The sequence below is a fragment of the Pongo pygmaeus genome, chromosome 7, assembly GCF_028885625.2.
Source record: "Pongo pygmaeus isolate AG05252 chromosome 7, NHGRI_mPonPyg2-v2.0_pri, whole genome shotgun sequence".
NCBI lineage: Eukaryota > Metazoa > Chordata > Mammalia > Primates > Hominidae > Pongo > Pongo pygmaeus.
Window position 1 is genome coordinate 86,220,093 of NC_072380.2, and position 16,749 is coordinate 86,236,841.

Sequence of the window (16,749 nt, forward strand, 5' to 3'; positions counted from 1 at the left end):
AAGAAAGAAGAAAAGGAGAAAGAAAAGGAGAAAGAAAGAAAGAAAAGGAGAAAGAAAGCAGGAAAGAAAAAGAATGAACGAATGAATGAACTTGGTCACGTGGCTACACTCAGCTGTAAGGGAGGCTCAGAAAATTAGCCTTTATTTTAGCTGCCTTGTGCGTAGCTGTGTACCTGGAGCTCTGTTATTGTAGATAGAGTGAGTGGATATGAGGACACCTAGTGGTCCCTGGAGCAGAACGCCCAGCTTAGATTAATTAGTGTGATTATTGATTAATAGCTATCTACCCCACTAGACTGTATCTCCACAAGAGCAGGAACCGTATGTGTTTTTGCTCACCATTGTATCCTTACCATCTATTCCAGTGCCTGGTACACAGTAGGATCTTAACAAATATTTGTTGAATACATGAGTGAATGGATCAGGTTCCTCCCTCTTGCTATCCCTGTCATGCTTGACACTCCAGCCAGACCACACCACTTGTGATTGCCTAGTAATGTATTCATTATCAATTAAAAAGAAATCACTGCTAATCCAGTAAACAAACATAGTCATCTCACTGTTGCTTACATTTCTTTGGTGAGTTTTCAGCTGATACACATTTTCACGTCTTTATTTATACTTCTCATTTTGAGATTTGACATGATAGCATGTCAATTCTGATAACATCAACCGAGGTACATGAAGAGGTTGATGCGGCTGATTTCAATCAAAAAATAAGGGCAAAAGGAAAAAAAGTGCAAAAAGAAAAAAGCAAACAAACAAAAAGGACCAAGTTAGGCAGCACACCCAGGGACTTGCTTGCTGAGGAGTGAAATAGATACTTGAATTAGGGCATTCATGCAATTCTACATGAGTGCTGTTTCTCAAACCTCAGCCTTCCATGAGAGTTAGGAAGTAAAGAGTTAAATGTTATAATCGCTGTCTAGAATCTAGAAGGATGGTATTTTAAGTTGCTAATTAATGGACTATCCATGACTTGCAGCTGTCAATAGAGATTAATATTGTATTGATCAATTAATAAGTTTAATTTAGACTTGGTGGAGCCCGGCATCGTGGTGTGCATCTGTAGTCCCAGCTACTCTGCTGGCTGAGGCAGGAGGGTGGCTTGAGCCCAGGAATTTGAGACTGCAGTGAGCTATGATTGCACCACTGAACTCCAGCCTGGGCAACAGAGCAAGACTCCATCTTTTAAATAAATAAATAAATGCAATTAAATAAATTAAGTATGACCAGGCATGGTGGTTCATGCCTGTAATGCCAGCACTTTGGGAGGCTGAGGCAGATGGATCACCTGAGGTCAGGAGCTAGAGACCAGCCTGGCCAACATGGTGAAACCCCATCTCTACTAAAAATACAAAAATTAGGTGGGCATGGTGATGGGCACCTGTAATCCCAGCAACTCAGGAGGCTGAGACACGAGAATTGCTTGAACAGGTGAGGCAGAGGTTGCAGTGAGCTGAGATAGCATCACTGTACTTCAGCCTGGGTAACAGAGTGAGACTCTATCTCAATTAAAAAAAAAAGTTAAAATAAATTAAGTATGAATTAAAATATTTAAAAAAAAGACTTGGTGTGAATGATGGCCACCTCACCCATAACACATACCCACCCATCCACTCCACCATCCGTCACCAGGTACAGATGTTTTGCTTATCATTACCATATTGTAATAATAAGAATATAAAATATTGTATTTAATATGGACACTCTTAATGAAGCCATATGAAAAATGGAAACAGTATGTGAAAGTGGTGGGCTTTCAATTTTACTATTGTTATTTTAACATTTCTTCTTTAACGTTGTTTTCATATTGTTGCTAATTAAATGAAATTATATCACTATTACCATCACCAAAACATAATTACCACCACCAATCCTGTTAGCAATGCTCTTTTAAACGTTATCTAAGACTCGGCTGGGCACAGGGGCTCATGCCTGTAATCCCAGTACTTTGGGAGGCCGAGGCGGGTGGATCACGAGGTCAGGAGTTTGAGGCCAGCCTGACCAACATGGTGAAGCCCTGTCTCTACTAAAAATACAAAAATTAGCCAGACGTAGTGGCACGCACCTGTAATCCCAGCTACTCAGGAGGCTGAGGCAGGAGAATCGCTTGAACCTAGGAGGTGGAGGTTGCAGTGAGCTGAGATCGTGCCACTGCACTCCAGCCTGAGCGACAGAGTGAGACTCTGTCTCAAAAAAAAAAAAAAAAAAAAAATTACCTAAGACCCATAAGATACTATTAGTAGTAGAGGAAAGAAGATGGGGTTGTTCTAAACATAAGCACGAATGTGGCCAATGGACAGAAGACACATTCTCCTGTATAAGATTCATTTATAATTCTCAGAGCCAAGAGAGGAAGCGGTAATTCAAAGCAAGGGAAGAGCTTCTGTTTCCTTAATGTTCATGAGTCGGCCCGATCTGGATATAACTGCTAATGAGAACAACATGTTTTCAGGCAAAAAGTACACACCAGGCTTTGGTGTGCAGATAACCAAGGATTAGTGCTCGAGAATTCAGTTGTTTTGCTCTTGGTGTAACTTGGGCATGAGATAAAAGACTGAGAGTAGCTTCTTAAATTGTCCAGTGACTGCTCAGAAATGCATTTGACTGTAGTTAGGTTCTCCAATCCATATATACTTCTTAGTAATTATCTTAGTAATTCCTGCTTCTCTCTCATGATGCTGAAATTTTTAGCAGGTACCATGGACTGAATGTACCCCCAAATTCATTTGTGTGGCTTCCCCAAAATTCCTGTGTTGCAATCCTAATCCCCACTGTATGGTATTAGGTGGCAGGGTCTTGGGGAGGTAATGAAGTCGTGAGGGTGGAGCCTTTTTGAATGGGATTAGTGCCTTATAAAAGAGACCTCAGAGAGTGCTCTTCCCTTTCCAGCACATGAGGGTATAGTGAAAAGTTGGCTGTCTGTGAATGAGGTAGTCGGCCTTCAACAGACACCGAATTTGCTGGTGGCTTGATCTTGGATTTCCTAGCTCCAGAATTGGGAGAAATAAATGTTTGTTGCTTGAGCCGCCCAGTCTATGGTATCCTATTATAGCAGTTCTTACATACTAAGACAGTGGGGTTCAATTTCACTCCTTAATTCAAATTATTGAATTTTCAAGTTCAACTCCTGTATAAGTAAAATTTATTCCTATACATGTTTAGTGCAGCTGTATAAGTAAAATTTATTCCTACAGATGTTTAGTGCAGCTGAAGGTGTAAAACAAGAAAAAAGAAAGGAAAAATAAAAGAAAAAGAAAAATACTTGGCAATATGTTGGGGAGAGAAGAGGTTATTTTGGAGAAGAGAAGGAGGTTTTGGTGGATGGAAGGTTTTTGCCAGTAGAAGGGAACTGTGTATGTCAGCACGTGCCATGAGTGTGCATGTGGGAGGCCCACAGGGGCTGGTGGGAGTGCTAGACAACAGGGGCTAAGAAAAGAAGGTAGAAGTGTGACATAACTGCCTCCGTCACAGTTTCAGTTAGGGTGCCAGGCAACCCTGTGTGCACACAGATACTTGGAAGAAAGGCTGTAACCTTTAGTTTCCCCCAGTTTAGCCTGTTGGCCTTGTCTAGGCTGGTCTGTTTCTGACTCTTCCTTTCCTCATCTAATATAGACCTACTTTTCTTTTATTGGAAGTAGGAAGAGGAAAAATAGACAAAGGAAGAGAAAAATACTAGATTAAGGCTCAGATATTATAGGCATGAGACCTGGAAACTGGAGACTCCTTTTGGGACAGAGTTGTAGCAGCAAGCCCAACTATAGAAGAAGGGAACTGTGGCCTGTTGGTGGCATGGTGACCAGAGATTTTGGTGTTGGTAAGCTGGTGGCAGGAGCTCCATATGCTTCTAGAAATGCACCTAGGAAGTAAGGTATATGTGAGTGATGGGAACTTGATTCAGGGGATGATGCTTAATTCCAGCACATCAATTGCATACATTAGAAGGACTGCAAATTCAGATCTAAGGGGACCAGATACAGTAGGATGGATAATAGCTGGATAGTAAGGACGGGTACGATTGTGGTGAATAGAAGAACACACGCAGAGTTTACATTTACCATGTGGGAATATTGAACCAATGCTGTCAGATCTTCTGATTTTCGAAAAGAAGGGGTAAATTAGATTTTTATGTGAAAATTTAATCATAAAATGTTGGCAATTGATTTTAAAAGTTTAACAGCACCATGTGGGACATTATTGTACCTGCCAAGCAACCCTTGCACATCCCACGGCCCCTGAAACTCCACATGTCAAAAATGGAACTCCATCTGTAGTCCCTATTTCAGCAAGTGGTGCCACAGACTGCCAGGAACCCAAGCTAGGAAGGTGGGCATGAGCCCTGACTCCTCCTCTACTCCACTCCTTACTTTTGATACATGACTTCGCCATGTGGATTTAGCCTCCTGAAATCTCTGTCTCTTATATTTGTCCCCTTTTTTTATTCCTACTCTCAATGTCTTTTAGATTTTCACAATTTCTTTGCTGATCTAACCCATATCTCAGTCACTTCTCACCCATTTCTAATCCTTTAGTGACCTGTCTAAAATAAAAATTGAAGCAAGTCATTGCATTGAAGCCCTGCCTTCTAAATTCCCATCTTCCCCCACTCCCTATAGAATAAAATCAGTGTGATTTAGCATGTTTAGCTCCATATACTGACTTCTGCCTGCAACTTCAGCCTCATTCCTTGCAGTGCCTTCCTCCTTGTCTATGCTTCAGATACTGAATCATCCACAGCTCCTCTAGGGGTCATACTATTTCATTACTCTCTATCTTTACTCTCATTGCTCTTCTTACCTAGAATGAATACGCTTTCCTTTCTGTATTAGGATGTGTTCAGTTGTAAATAACACAAACCCCAACTCAAATGGACTTAACTAATGCTATGATTTGAATGTGTCTGCCAAATTTCATGTGTTGGAAACTTAATCTCAGAATTCATAGGTTGATTGGAGGTAAGCCTTTTGGGAGGAGTGTAGAATTAAATAAGGATGTCAGGGTAAGACCCCCATGATGAGACTGGTGGCTTTATAAGAAGAAGAGAGATCTGATTTGATTTGCATGGACTTTCCCTCTTGCCATGTGATGTCTTCCACCATTTTATGATGCAGCAAGAAGGCCCTCACCAGATGCTGGTGCTGTGCTTTTGGACTTCAGAATTGTGACTGTGGACTCTCCAGAATTGTGAGCTAAACAAACTTCTTATTTATTTATTTAGACAGGGTCTTGTTCTGTCATCCAGGCTAGAGTGCAGTGCTGTGAACAGGGCTGTCTGCAGCCTCAACATTCTGGGCTCAAGTGATTCTCCCATCTCAGGCTCCTGAGTAGCTGGGACCACTGGTGTGTGCCACCATGCCCAACTATTTACAAGATTTTTTGTAGAAATGGGGTCTCACCACATTGGTCAAGCTAGTCTCAAACTCCTGGGCTCAAGCAGTCTTCCTACCCCAAGCCTTCCAAAGTACTGAGATTACAGGCATGAGCAATCGTGCTTGGCTAACTTCTTTTTAAATAAATTACCCAGTCAGTAGTACTCAGTTATAGTAGCAGAAAATGGACTAAGGAGGCTTATTATCTTATGCAAAAGTGGTAGGGCAGGCTTCAGGGTTGGTCTGATTCAGTGACTCAGTGATGTCACCTGGAACCGAGGTTCCTCCTTTTCTTTTCTTTTCTTTTCTTTTCTTTTCTTTTCTTTTCTTTTCTTTTCTTTCTTTTCTTTCTTTTCTTTCCTTCCTTTCTTCCTTCCTTCCTTCCTTCCTTCCTTCTTTTCCTCCCTCCCTCCCTCCTTTCCTTCTTTCTTTCTTTCTTTCTCTCTCTCTCTTTCTTTCTTCTTTCCTTTTCCTTCTTTCTTTCTTTCTTTTTATTTGAGATGGGGTTTCACTCTGTCACCTAGGCTGGAGTGCAATGACGCGATCATGGCTCACCACAGCCTCAACCTCCTGGGCTCAAGTAATCCTCTTACCTCAGCCTCCTGAGTAGCTAGGACCACAGGCATGTGCCACCACGCCCAGCTAATTTTTTAAAAAATTGTTTTCTATGTTGCCCAGGCTGGTCTCTAAACTTGGGAGTATAAAAAATTCATGCACCACTCTATTTATAAAAAATTTTTGATGCAGGGTCTCATTCTGTTGCCTAGGCTGGAGTGCAGTGGCCTGATCATGACCTACTGCACCCTTGACCTCCTCAGGCTCAGGTGATCCTCCCACCTCAGCCTCCTGAGTAGCTGGCACTACAGGCCAGCACCACCATGCCTGGCTAATTTTTCTACTTTGTCTAGAGATAGAGTTCTGCCATGTTTCCCAGGTTGGCCTCAAACTCCTGGGCTCAAGCAATCTGCTCGCCTTAGCCTCCCAACGTGCTGGGATTACAAGTGTGAGCCACCATACCCGGCCATCATGTATCATTCTTAAGGGCACAGATACTATGGCTGGCTGAATTTTTATGTCCTGTTTATACATAGATGGTAAAGCCTGTATGCTAATTATTTATTTATTTATTTATTGAGACAGGGTCTCCCTCTGTCTCTCTGCATTTGAAGCTCACTAGTGCTAGTTAAAAATTGCATGACCTTGGGCAAGTTATTTAAGCTTTTTACCTTGGTCCCTATCTGTAAGATTGTTATGATATTCAAAGTGCCAGTCATAAGGTTTTTGTGAAGTTTAAATCAATTGCTGTCTGTAGAGCACCCAGGACATTATGTGGCACAAACACGAGACACACTATGCATAGTAGACAGAATGGTCCCTCAAAGATACCCACATCCTAAGCCTAGAGTCTGTGAATATGTTATGTTACACAGCAAAAGGGACTTTGCAGTTATAATCAACGTCATAGGTCTTAAGACAGGGAAGATTACCCTAGGTCATCCAGGTGGCACAATCTAATCACATGATCCCTTAAGAGCAGAAGACTTTTGCTGGCTGGCAGCAAAAGTGATGGAGCAGAAAGAGAAGTCAGATTCCAAGCATGAGAAGCATTTGCGTCAGCACTGCCGGCCCTAAGATGTAGGAGGCCATGTGGCCATCTGCAAGGACTGGCCTCTTTTGGCTCTCTAAGCAGCATGATGGTGGTTGGCAAGAATAAGTGCTTTACAAAAAGCAGCAAAAAGGAAGCCAAGAAGAAAGTGGTTGATAACATTTTCTAAGAAGACTGGTACAATGTGAAAGCACCAGCTATGTTCAATGTAAGAAATATTGGTAGAACACTAGTCCCAGGGATACAAGGAACAAAAACTGCATCTGTTGGCCTCAAGGGTTGGAATATTGAGGTAAGTCTTGCTGAGTTGGAGAATGATGAAGCTGCATTTAGAAAATTCAAACTAATTACTGAGAATGTTCAGGGCAAAAACCACCTGCCCAGCTTTCATGGTATGAATCTTATCCGTGACAAAATGTGTTCCATGGTAGTTCATGACTGAAGCTCATGTTGATGTTCAGGCTACCTGTGGTTATTTGCTTCATTTGTTCTGTGTTGAGCCAGCAATCAGTTTGCATTTTGCTTATGCTCAGCACCAACAGGTCTGACAAATCCAGAAGAAGATGATGGAAATCATGATCCCAGAGGTGCAGACAGATGTCTTAAAAAAGACAATCAATAAATTGATTTTAGACAGCACTAGAAAGACATAGAAAGCCTTGCCAGTCTAGTTACCCTGTCCATGAGGTCTTCATTAGAAAAGTAAACATGCTAAAAAAGCTCAAGTTTGAGTTGAGAAAACTCAGGGAGCTTCACGGTGAAGGGAGCAGTTCTGGAAAAGCTACTGGGGATGAGACAGGTGGGAAAGCTGAATGAGCAGATAGATATGAGCCACCAGTTCAAGAACCTGTTTAATATTCAGACTTTTAATGGTGACAAAAGTCTTGCTTGTTGTGTGTGAGGAGGAGAACTGGAGAGAGTCCCCTAGGAGCTAAAGGCAACACTGGCTGGCAGTCAGTGAGGAAACAGGGGCCTGAATAAGTTTTGAAGTGGATTTTCCCCCTAAGCCTTCCAGAGAAGAGTCCAGGCAGGTGGACAACTTGATTTTGCCCTTGTAAGACTCTGAGTGTGGAACTAGTTGAGCTCACTGGATTTCTGACCCCACAAAACTGCAAGGTAATAAGTCTGTGTTGTTTTAAGCTGCTAGTTTTGTGGTAACTTGTTATGGCAGCGATAGACAACTAAGTTATTATGTAAGCATTAGCTTTCTATGGTAGCATCATCATCACTTCCATTTGCCCCAAGCACAGACTCCTAGCTAACAAACATGGCAGGGATCAAAAGGAGAGAGCTTGTATGCAGAAAAGCTATCTTGGAAAACACATGATGTAGTTTCAGCTGCTTGAAGATTAAATCACACTCTCCATACAGACAGTGATTTCACGTAGCGCACCTTTCCCCTTGCAACACTAAAGAATTGAACATGCGTATCTCCTCATCAGTTCCCATTTTCTAAGGCTATGTTGGGAAGTGCTTCTACCTTTGATGGCCTCAAAAGAAGCCTGCAGGCTTTTAAAACTTTTGGGATTTTACTGTTGATTACTCTGGTGATTATGATACCTTAACACAAATGGCAAACATAGAGATTACAAAGTTTAGAAAATATCATAATGTTCTTATAAATGTTACCTTAACTTGTATTGGATCATCCTCAGAAGGTAACTGGAAGGTCATTTAAATTTGATTCCTTTCTCACTTTTAGGAAAAGAATATGCTGACTCCCTTATTCTAAGACAGCTCTCAGAGGCTCTTCAAACAGAGCCATGTCTCATGTAGGTGACTCACATTTCTGAGGAACTCTGGAATAGGCCCAATTTCACTGTCCCCTGCCACACAGAAATCATGATTGTTGGGGCATGTCTTCACACTCCCACTTAGGTTTCTCTCATCCTGCTAAGGCTTCCTTTAGGTCATTGATACGGATCAGTTTTAATTTGAGTGGTCTGAACTCACTAAAATGGAGACTTGGTGGCCAGGCTCACACCTGCAATTTTACTCTAACAGCTTAATTTCCTTACCTTACGTTTTATTCTCTGTTAAAGTAATCCAGGGGATGAGGTGTTAGCATAAGTTATGCTTCAGTATAAAAATGTGGAATGGAAGGGATAGAAAAGGGCAGTGAACATCTGTGGAGTAGAAAAGGGCTCCAGCTAGAGGTGAAAGCATGCATTCACTTTCTGGTATCCAGCCTGTGGTGATTACCTTCTTAGGCTTCTTCTCAACACTTCGTGAGCCTAAGGGCAGCTAGTAGTCCTGTTTGAAGAGGATACTTCTCCAGGTCTAGGCTTGAACAAATATGCCTGGGAAACTCCTATGACTCTAGCATATTAGATAGACGCTCCAAGAAACACTAGGACAGACTTTCTTTTGATTTCTTGTAAGGGTGAAAAAAAAAAACTAAAATATTACAACACAGATTATGCTGAACACATTCCCATTATCTTCCAGAGTGGTCCATTAAAATGAATTTCCATTTTATTTTCTTCATGATAGTTTTAATTATATTAAGCTGATTCAGAGGAAACTTCTGGATTATAACTTTAATTTCTACCTTAAACCTAAACTTTCTGCTACTCATGAACTTTAGCTTTTGAAAATATCATCCATTGCAAAACCTTTATGGAGAAAAATTTAAATTTTTATTTATGGAGAAAAATTTACTAGAGAATGTATTAGTCAGGGTTCTCCAGAGAAACAGAAGCAAAAGGATACTTATATATCTACACCTATCTATCTATCTAGAAAGATTTTTTTTTTTTGGATGGAGTCTTGGTTTGTTGCCCAAGCTGGAAGGCAGTGGCGCGATCTTGGCTCACTGCAACCTCCACCTCCTGGTTTCTAGCGATCCTCCTGCCTCAGCTTCCAGAGTAGCTGGGATTAAAGGCATGTGCCATGACGCTCGGCTAATTCTTGTATTTTAAGTAGAGATGGGGTTTCATCATGTTGGCCAGGCTGGTCTTGAACTCCTGACCTCAGGAGATCCACCCGCCTCAGCTTCCCAAAATGCTGGGATTACAGGCGTGAGCTACCGTGCCCGGCTGAAAGAGATTTATTATAAGATATTGGCTCATGCAATTATACAGAATGAGAAGTCCCACAGTTTGCTGTCTGCAAGCTGGAGACCTAGGAAAAGCCAGTGACATAGTTCAAGGCCTGAGAACCAGGAGTGCCAAGGGCAGGAATTGATGTTTCAGCTCAAGCAGTCAAGCAGAGAGAGGATAATCCAAACTTTCTCCACCTTCTTGTTCTATTTAGGCCTTCCACGGATTGAATGATGTCCACCCACATTGGGGAAGGCCATCATCTTTACTCAGTCCACCATTTCAAGTACTAACTAACCTCTTCTGGAAACACCTTCATAGACACACCCAGCAGTAGTGTTTAATCAGATATCTGGGCATCTTGTGGCCCAGGCAAATTGGTACATAAAATTAACTATCACAAAGGATATGAAAGAACAGCTGAAGAAATGAAGAAATCTAACATATTTATGGAAGCAAATGCTTGATAGAAAGATGTGAATTCTCCATGAATTAAATTACGAATTTAATGCAGTTCTAATCAAAATCCCAGCATTATCGTGTGGAACTTAACAAACAGATTCTAAGAATTTCTAGCCAAGACATTCTAAAAAAGAAGCAGGATGTGGGGATTTCTCTATCAGATATAAAGACATTTTTAAAAAGTTATATAAACAAAATTGTACTATCGACACAGAATAGATAATTAGATCTGGGAACAGATTATATTTCTAGGAACTTTCCATATACCAGTTGGAAAAGGGTAAATTCAATAAATGGCATTGCCAAAATTCACCTTCCTTATGGAAAAAAATAAAATGAAATGTCTAATTCACATTTTTTAGTAGTTAAATTTCCAAAAAAGTTAAATTTCAAATGGATTAAAGATCTAAATGTGAAAAGCAAAACTTCAAAACTATTATAAGAAAATCTACTTAAAACTATTAGGAGAACAGCTTTATGATCTCAGGGCAAAATATGAGGCAAACAAGACACAAACAACAAAAGTATGAAATAAAAAAAGAGAGAAATTTGGTTACATCAAAAACTTCAAACTTTGCTTGGGTGCAGTGGCTCAGGCCTGTAATCCCAGCACTTTGGGAGGCTGAGGCAGGTGGATCACTTGAGCTCAGGAGTTTGAGATCAGCCTGGGCAATGTGGTGAAACCTCATCTCTACTAAAAATAAAAAAATTAACTGTGCGTGGTGGTGTGCACGAGTGGTCCCAGCTACTCAGGGGGCTGAGGTGAGCCCAGGAGGCAGAGGTTGCAGTGAGCCAGGATCATGCCACTGCACTCCACCCTGGGGGAGAGAACCAGACCTTGTCTCAAACAACAACAACAACAACAACGAAAAACTTCCAACTTTTATTGTCAAAAGAAAAAAATACCATGAACAAAGGTAAAAGTTAAGTGTCTGTCTGAGAAGTGTTTTCAGTTATAACAAACAATTGATATCCAGAAAATATTTTCTTAAAATTTTATAAATCAATTAGCAAAGTTAAAAAAATCTAATGGGGTAGGCAATAGGCCATTCTTAGCCTTCAGGTCTTGGCTTAAAATTCACTACCTATCAGAACCCTGACTTTCAGTCGGGATAATTATATCACAACACTTTTCACTCTTAAATCATTTTTCCTTGTTGAACATCTAGACAGTAAGCTCCTAGAGAGGAGGAAACAAATCTGAGGTGTTCTTTTTCTCTCCACTTTTGAGTCTCAGTTTCTTGCACATAATGGGTGTTCGATAAATATATGTCGTAAGACTGATGGAGTAAATGAATAAACCTGAGTCCCTCCTTGACCCTTGTGTACTGCACAGGCATAGCCCCGTCTTTGCTGTGCAAATCTAGGGGGTGGGTGTTGGAGTTCACAACCAAATTCATTTCAGGTAGTAAGCTGAGGGGTAGTCTGGTCACTCCTTGCCCTCAGGTTTTCTCCTGTAGCCTAGGAGATTATGTTTCCTCAGGAGAAGTAAACTGATCTATTTATTTAACACTTGGGGTAATTCCAGGCCCACGTGGTCCTTCCAAACCTCTTTCTGGTAATCCTAATCCAGTTTTCCAGTTGCCGTGGCAGGTTCTGAGCTTTGTTATTTACTATCAAAAATACCATCCCTACTCAACAATGACAAAATGTTGAGCATTTCTATACCTTTGTGTCCTGGAGAATGGAACCTCTGTTTGTGTTCAGAGATATAGTGCTATGTATTTTTTCTACTGCTTATAGGATGAAGGCCAAATTCCTTGGCATGCCAAATCAAGCCCTTCAAGGATCTGGCCTGCTCCCTTCTCTAGGCTCCTGTGCCACCTGATCGCTGTTATAGACTGAATGTTTGTGTCCCTTCCCATTTTAAAATGTTGAAACCATAACCTCCAATGTGATGGTTTTAGGAGGTGGGGCCTTTGGGAGGTAATTAGGTCTTGAAGGCAGAGCTCTCATATGAATGGGATTAAAGCCGTTATAAGAAGAGGCTTGTAGAGCTTGTTTCCTTTCTCTCTGCTCCCCAGCACACTGGAACAAAACAAGATGACTGCTTTGCAGAAAGAGGGCTGTCACCAGACACCAGATGTTCACTTTGATCTTTGACTTCTCAGTCTCTAGAACTGAGAGAAATATGTTTCTTAACAGAAATGAATGTTTGGGGGATGGAGGAAGAAATAAGGAGATGGTTAAAGGGTACAAAGTTTCAGTTAGACAGCAGGAATAAGTGTGTGAGATCTGTTGCACAGCAGGGTGACTATGGTTAATTATAATGTATATTTCAAAGTTGCTAAAGGAGTAAATTTTTAATGTCTCACCACAAAAAATGCTAAGTGGAATTTTTTTTAAAAAAAGAGAATATAGAATAATGGGCAGCGCAAGTCTATGTTTTGTTATTCAGGTACTTAGGTAAAACCTTAGTTGTGCATTTTCAACTTTTCTTAAATTGTCAAATTGCTCTCCAAAATGGTTGCCCCAATTTATACTAACACCAGCAAACCACAAAAGCTCTCATGTTCTACATCTTTGCTAACATTTAATATTGACGGAGCAATTCCTAGGGGAAGGGTAGAGGGAGGGAGAGGATTTTTCTGTATGCATTTTGTTATTTATTCTTTAAACTTTTGGATTGAAGTACAGTGCACACACAAAAAAGTGCTCCAATCAGACATGTACTTTTTGCTAAATTATTGCAAAACGAGCATACCCATGTAACCACTACTCAAGCTAAGAACTGATGCTTTTTGCCAATTTTGTGGGTAACAAATGGTATCTCATTTTGCTTTTAATTTGTTTCCCTGATTTATAGCAAGGCTGAGCATCCTATTTGACATTCAGATTTACTCTTTTGTAAATTAGTAACAGCAGGTAACATCTCTCAGATGTACTGGTGGCCAGGTACTCTTTTAGTATCTTTTTTTCCTGTTAATTTTTATTTTTAGTTCTGGGGTACCTGTGCAGGATGTGCAGGTTTATTACATAGGTAAATGTGTGCCATGGTGGTTTGCTGCACCTATGAACCCATTCACCTATGTATTAAGCCCAGCATGCATTAGTTATTTTTCCTAATGCTCTCCCTCTCCCCACCCCAACCCCGGACAGGCCCCAGTGTGTGTTGTTCCCCGCCCTGTGTCCATGTGTTCTCAATGTTCAGCTCCCACTTATAAGTGAGAACATGTGGTCTTTGGTTTTTTGTTCCTGCATTAGTTTGCTGAGGATAATGGCTTCTAGCTTCATCCATGTCCCTGCAAAGGACATGATCTCATTCCTTTTTATGGCTGCATAGTATTCCGTGGTGTATATGTACCACATTTTCTTTATCCAGTCTGTTGTTGATGGGCGGTTGGGTTGATTTCATGTCTTTTAGTATCTTTAGTTGTATCAACTCAATCCATATCAATTCAATCCTCACAGTGGTCCTATGTGGTATGTTGCTAATATCCTTGGTTTACAGATGAGTAAAATGAGTTAGTCGCATGACTAGTCACTGGCCATAGTCACATGGTTAGTCAGTGTTGAAGCCAGAATTTGAATTTGGACAGTCTAGCTCAGATCTTGTGCTCTTAGTCACTAGGTTATTAATGTACAACTTCCTGCATTAGTTATCTATAACAGCATAACACATTACCACCAAGCTTAGCAGCTCAATGCAGCAAAAATTTAACTCATAACTTCTGAGTATCAGAAATCTTGGAGTGTCTCAGCTATGTCATTCTGTATCAAGATCTCTCATAAAATTAAAGTCAAGATGTCAGCTGGGTCATCCGAAGTCTTGACCGGGGCATAAAATCTGTTTCCAAGATGGCTGACTCATATGGCTATTGGCTGAAGGTCTCAGTTCCTTGTCACATGGACCAACCCATAGGGCTGCTTGAGTGTCCTCATGATATAGTGGTTAGCTTACTCCAGTGTAAGTAATTCAAGAGTGAGCAAGGAGGAAGCCATGATCCCTTATATGACTTATTAGAAGTCACACATATTATCTTATTTCCATCTTATTCTACTTGTTCAAATTGTTACTAAATCCAGATCATACTCAAGGAGAGGAGAATTAGCTCTGCTTTTTGAAGGGAATATAGACAGAATTTGTTGACATTTTAAAAACCACCACCTATATATTGATGATCCCCTTGTGTTTTAAAAAAAATTGTCCTGTGGTATTTTTTATATATTCTGGACTATCATTTTTGTTGGATATTTGAATTACAAATATTTTCTCCCAGTCTGTGGCAGTCCTGCTGAGATTGTGATTGGAATTGCAATAAATTTACATCTGTTCACCTAGAAGGAAACTAATAGCCTTACAATATTAAGTTTTTCTATACATGATTAAAATATATCTATTTATTTAGATCTATGATGCACTTTATAAATTTTTATGATTTTCTTCATAAAGATCCTGTACATCTTTTGTAAAATTTGTTCCTAATTATTCTTAAAATTTATATTTTCCCCTTTTTTGCTATAGTGTAAGAATGTAACAAATACTTGAACATTAAGTTTATGACCAGCCACTTTTGCTGTGCTCTTATTAAATTTTTGTCTTGTCAAATTTTGGGTTGTTTATACAGTCAATTAGATTGACTGTAAATATTGGCAGTTTAGTTTCATCCTCTACAATCCTTGTGACTTTTTTTTCCCTGTCATACTCTGTTGGTTGGTACTGCTAATGTAATAATCCATATATTGCAGCTTAGGGAAAATAAGTATTTACTAAGAGAGATTCTTGCACAGGTGCATAAGAAGCCATTAAAATAATTTATAGTAGCCTTCATTTCTAGCCAAGAAAAGGCAAAGAAACAAACAAAAACCAAACAACCAAAAAACCAATATAAAACAAAAACCAAAACAAGAAACAAAAAGCTGATAATGACGACAATGTCCATTAACAAGAGAATGAATGACTAAATTATGATATAGTCATTCAATGAAAAATTATACAGCAGTGAAAATGAATAAATAAACCTATATATGTAATATAAATTGGATACTTGTCCCCTCCAAATGTCATGTTAAAATGTGATCCCCAGTGTTGGAGGTAGAGCCTAGTGGGAGGTGTTTGAGTCATGGGAGGCGGATTCCTCATAAATGGCTTGGTGTCATCCTCATCCCTAAGAAAGTACTCACTCTATTAGATCACAAGAGAGCTGATTGTTTATTTTAAAAAATTGTTTATTTATTTTTTCACCAGCTGACTTTAAGATTCAGAGAGCTGGTATTTTAAAAGTGCATGGCACCCCCTCCCCACTTTTGCTCCCTCTCTGGCCATGTCACACGTGAGCTCCCCTTCTCTTTCTACCAGCATTGGAAGCTCCCTGAAGCCTTCACCAGAAGCAGATGGTGGTGCCGGGCTTCCTATACAGCCTGCAGAACTGGGAGCCCAATAAACCTCTTTTCTCTATAAATTACCCAGCCTCTGATATTCCTTTATAGCAATACAAAACGGACTGATATAATGCATCAACATGGCTAAGTCTCAAAAATGCAAAAAGTGAGAAAAATGTAAATCACAGAATACACACATCGTACTAACACTAATAATATGTTTAGAATATGAAGTAATATTGTACATTGTACACTATACATAAGCTGTACATTAGTGTGAAGGATAAGAACTCATTAGGGGTAGAGGTTTGGTGAAGAAAATGTTACTGGGGGTGTAAACCAAAAACAAAATTCTAAGCCCCCAACTGACTGAACGGACCCCCTGTAGTCCAAGTGAAACCTGAAAAACTGAATTTCCTACTGTGATGCCCAGCCATGACTTCAACTCTTTAGACAAAGCTTAAATCTTAACCAGTTGCTCATCAGAAAATCTTTGAATCCACCCATGACCTGTAAGATCCCACTTCTAAATGTCTCACCTTTCTGGGCCAAACCAACGTATACCTTACATGTAATGATTTATATCTTTGCCTGTAAATTCTGTCTCCTGAAAATGTATAAAACCAAGCTATAACCTGATTACTGCAGGCAGACATTCTCAGGACCTTTTGAGACTGTTTCCCATGTCGCGGTCACTCGTATTGACTCAGAATAATCCTCTTTAAATATTTTATAGAGTTTGGTTCTTTTCATCAACAGGCTTCAGCTATATTTGCATTGTATTTCTTGTAGGTGTGTACATGAATTTTGGTTGTATTATTCTTATACCTTATTCTAAGACATCACATGAGGAAAAGAAATAAAAGAGTTTCACAAGTTGTAAAGTATTATGCAAACATGAGTAGTTGTTGAAGTACAAAGACTTATCCTGTGGGCTTTGTAGTGA

The 16,749-nt window shown here is 40.0% G+C and overlaps 1 pseudogene; it reads left to right on the forward strand.

Moving 5' to 3' along the window:
• Positions 1–7,066: 7,066 nt before the first annotated feature.
• Positions 7,067–7,833, forward strand: LOC129042789 (small ribosomal subunit protein eS1-like; annotated as a pseudogene).
• The last annotated feature ends 8,916 nt before the right edge of the window (positions 7,834–16,749 follow it).